At 40.4% G+C, this 4,772-nt stretch overlaps 1 pseudogene; it reads left to right on the top strand.

Moving 5' to 3' along the window:
* The first annotated feature begins 1,053 nt into the window (after positions 1–1,053).
* On the top strand, positions 1,054–2,302 carry LOC102824580 (annotated as a pseudogene).
* Positions 2,303–4,772: the final 2,470 nt, after the last annotated feature.

Raw genomic sequence — 4,772 nt, 5'->3', positions numbered from 1 at the left:
TTGATGGTTGTGGTTATGTGCCGTGGAGTTGGTTCCAACTCATAGCAACACTTTACAGGGTTTTCCGAGGTTGTAAATCTTTACAAGAATAGAAACCTAGGAAACCCTATATACTATGATTCAGAACTAACTGAAAAAAAAAAAATAGATAGATAGATAGATAGATAGATAGACAGATAGATAGATAGATAGATAGATATAATAAACAGAAAAGTAAATTTGCAGTCCTTGTGTGGCACTGTACAATAAGAACTGGACTGTTAACCTCAAGGTTAAAACACACTAGTTACTTCTTGGAAACCTTTTAAAGGGTTGCTATGAGTCAGAATTGACTCTAAGGTACTTAACAACAGCAACAAATGTAAATGCACATACAAGGTTGAAAACAGGAACAGAAAAAAATGATTTGTTTTAAATTAATAATAGTTGAAAATTGACTAAGGGTAGAGGAAGAACATAAATCAAGTATTATAGTTAATAATATGTTTTAAAACATTTCCCAGGCTGGTGGGAATTAAATGATGATCCTCCTATCATTATTTTTTTTGTTAAACTTTGTATTAAAAATCCTAAAATTAGTAATATTTCAAGAAAAATAAAATATATTCCATTTCAGAATACAAAACAAAGTTACTATTATGTTCAGATGACAGAATTTTATTGATAAAATCCAAATTTTAGAATGCAAACAAGAACGCAAACATATGTAGGGTTGCTATGAGTCAGAACCTACTCCATGGCACACAACCACCACCACCAAACAAAAATCATGTATTGGTCATTTGAATCTGACAATCACATGGCTTGCTATTTCAGGAATGACAAATAGAAATTGAATTATGTTGCATTTGTCATCAAAAAGAAAATATCCACTTTTTCTCCCTCTCAGAACCTTTCTGCCTCAGCGTTCGGACCTTACTGCTCCAGCCTCCAGGGCATATTCCATCCATGCAGTCTGGAATCTGCAGAGACAAAAATTATATATAGTTTCTTGCCCTACACACACTCGAGGTGAGCAAAAAAACAAACAAACCCTAAAACTTAATTTTCACCATGAGGGAAGTCGTGCACAACCAGATTGGTGTCAAGTTTAGGGAGGTGATCAGTGATGAACATGGCATCGATCCCATTGGCATCTACCACAGAAACAGCGATCTGCAGCTTGATCTCATCTCCGTGTAATACAATGAAGCCACAGGTGGCTAATATGTTCCTCGGGTTATACTGGTGGATCTAGAACCTGGTACCATGGAATCTGTTCACGCAGGTCCTTTTGGCCAGATCTTCAGACCAGACACCTTTGTTTTTGGTCATCCTGGGGTAGGCAACAACTGCACAAAGGGACACTTTACAAAGAGGACTGAGCTGGTTGACTCCATCTTGGATGTTTTTCAGAAGTAAGCCGAAAGCTTACTTGCCTGATTGCCTGCAGGGCTTCCAGCTGACCCACTTGATTGGTGGGGCCACCGGCTCTAGAATGGGCATCTTGCTCATTAGCAAGATCTGCAAAGAGTATCCTGACCGCATCATGAACACCTTCAGTGTGGTACCCTCACCCAAAGTATCCAGTACTGTAGTTGAGCCCTACAATGCTACCCTCCCTGGTCACCAGTTAGTAGAGAACACTGACGAGACCTATTACATTGATAATGAGTCCCTCTATGATACCTGCAAGCTGACCACACCAACCTATGGAGACGTGAACAATCTTCTCTCACCACCTGCCTCTGCTTCCATGGTCAGCTCATTGCTGACCTCCACAAACTAGCAGTCAACACGGTGCCCTTCCTACATCTCCACTTCTTCATGCCTGACTTTGCCCCGCTAACCAGCCATGGGAGGCAGCAGTACCAGGCCCTCACCCAACAGGTCTTCGACACCTAGACCATGATGGCTACCTGTGATCCCCGCCATGGCCAGTATCTTACTGTGGCTGCCGCATACCGGGGGCATATGTCCAGGAAGGAAGTGGATGAGCAAATGCTCAAGTACAGAATAAGAATAGCAGCTGCTTCATGGAATGGATCCCCAACAACATCAAGACGGCTTTTTGCGACATCTCACCTCACAGCCTCAAGATGACAGTCACTTTCATTGGCAACAGGAGCTCATCAAGCGCATCTCAGAGCAATTCACTGCCATGTACCATTGGAAGGTCTTCCTCCACTGGTACATGGGTGAGATGGAGTTCACCAAGGCTGAAAGAAATATGAATGACCTCGTCTCTGAGTATCAGCAGTACCAGGATGTCACTGAAGAAGAGGAGAAGGATTTCAATGAGCAGGCCAAAGAAGAGGCCTAAAGACAAAGTATATCACCTCAGGCGTCTCAGCTCCCTCAGCCTTCTTCCTCAGCTTCCCCTTTTCTCTCCCTCAGAATTTGCATTTTCTGCTTTCCCCGCCCCCTTCCCTTGAGGGGGGTTCTATAACAGTGCCTGGCACATAGTCAGCACTCAATAAATATGTGTTGTTGGTTGAAAAAAAGAAAATATCAGTATCTATCTTGAAGTATAATACTAGGTCTGATAGAATAATATCCATATTTCTACAAGGAAGACCAGTTAATGCCATTACTATTCAAATTTACACACCAACCATAAAAGTGTGTGATGATGAAATTGAAGAATTCTACTAACTTTCACAGTCTGCAATTGATCAAACAATCCATGTGTGATACCATAGTGAATAATGGTTATCAAGATGGATTGTGAGTGTTGGAAATGCAAGGGTAGATGATTTGTAGCAAGGAAGAGAGTGATTATTTTCCCAGTCTAGGAGCAGAGGTCTCTGGGACCACCAACGGATAAGAGCCGAGAACGGGACCCCACCCAGAGAACCAGGGATGCCTGAGATGGAGACAGAGATGATGACATGGAGGGATGAAGCGGCTGGGGACTTTGGATCCAGAGAGGGAGAAGAACTGTGGGCCGAAGACTGAGGGAGGAGGGGGGAGTGTAGAGCACGGGCTTCTAGGATATGCCCTTTGGTTGGAAGACGATGCATGGAGGGGATTGGAACCATGGCAATGTAATGATATACGATGGAATGAATATGGAACTGAGGTTCTCTCATGTAAACTATCATATAACTCACAATAAAACATAAAAAAAAAAAAAAAGATGTATTGATAATTACTAGTGATTGGAAAGCAAAGCCTGGAAACCAAGAAGCTGCATCAGCAGTTGGATAATACATAAAGAAAACAAAAATCCTCACCATGGGACTAATAAATAACATCATGATAAATGGAGAAAAGATTGAAGTTGTCAAAGACTTCATTTACTTGGATCCACTATCAGTACTCATGGGAGAAACAGTCAAGAAAACAAATGATGTATTGCATTGGGCAGATCCTTTGCACAAGACCTCTCTAAAGTGTTCAACAGCAAAAATGCCAATGTGAGGATTAAAGTGCACCTGGTATGGTGCAGGGAGACCAGATCTCAGCGAGGGTCATGGGACACTAGAGGAGACGCGGAGTTAGTGGTGAAAATGAATGAAAGGCTTTCTCAGTCAGTTTGCTGTGCTGTCCAGCTTGTTGTTCTCTTCTGCTTCTGACGGCCCAGATCAACAAGTGTTTATTTTTATACTTAAAACTACACAGTACATAATGAATTAACACTTTGATCTTTTCTTGAAGTATTACACAGTTAATCACAACATTCTTGTACCTGGTCATTAGACAACTTTGACAAAAATATTTCTACAATGTTCAAACTGACTTTCATCTCTTTTCTCAGTATGTGATAAACAATTTTCTCAGTATGTGATAAATTGTTTCCACTTAAAGATTAAGTCAAACCTTACACAAATAATTGCTACTTATCAGACTACTGATTATACTTTCTTAGTAACATAAGTTTCTACTAATCATTAATGCTTTCACTACCTCATTATTCCTACTAATTATCAACTTTCTATCCTACATAATGTACTATTATTTTTACAATAAAGGTATTCATTAAATCACTTGGAAGCTATGTGGCATAAAGCCCAACCTGGCTAATTGCTGCAGAAAGTGTAGATTATCAAGTCAAAACTATCTTTCACTTAAGTTCATTATTTTCTGCTTATTTACGCAGGTGCTTGTATGTAGGGGTTTGAGAATTCTAGTTAGTGATTGATTGTGGTGAGTTCTATAGGGGTAGGTCGGCTTGACTTTAATTAGCTATCTGCTTTTGTGGTCTCACAAATGCAGTTACTTAGGTTTTCTATGAAAGGGAGTAATTTACACAATTCTCTTTGTATTCAATCCACCAAAGCTGAAAGCAATTGCTGCTAAGCTAGTTTTTCCTAAGGTTTATAGAACCCATAGTGAAGGCTGTGGATATTGCCATATTATATATTTTTACAAGTAAATTCAGAGTTAACTTGAAGGGAAGATAGGGACTAGCTTTTGAGAGCCATTTGCTGTGCATAATGTCTCTCCCCGTGCTGTGGCCGTGCAAAGCAATGGGAGTTAAGCACTTCCCACAGTATGGTGTTGCAGGATAATGCAGTGGACCATAAGGTTGGTTTGAACCTCAAAGTAAGTGGTTCCAACTCACCAGCCACTCCTAGGAAACTGCTTTGAATTGGAACTGACTTAACTGCACACAGCAGCAACAACCACCCTAACCATTGTATTTTCAATAAGCTCATATGCATGTGAAAGTTGGATCATGAATAAGGAAGGCCATAGAATTGATACATGTGAGTTTTGACATTGGAGAAGATTATTAAATGTACCACGGCCAGCCAGAAGAAGAAATCAGAAGAAGCATAGGAAAAAAT

This window comes from Chrysochloris asiatica, unplaced genomic scaffold (genome assembly GCF_000296735.1).
Source record: "Chrysochloris asiatica unplaced genomic scaffold, ChrAsi1.0 scaffold00535, whole genome shotgun sequence".
Taxonomy (NCBI): domain Eukaryota; kingdom Metazoa; phylum Chordata; class Mammalia; order Afrosoricida; family Chrysochloridae; genus Chrysochloris; species Chrysochloris asiatica.
Note: the sequence above shows the minus strand (reverse complement) of the source record. Positions and strands in the feature narration are given on the sequence as shown.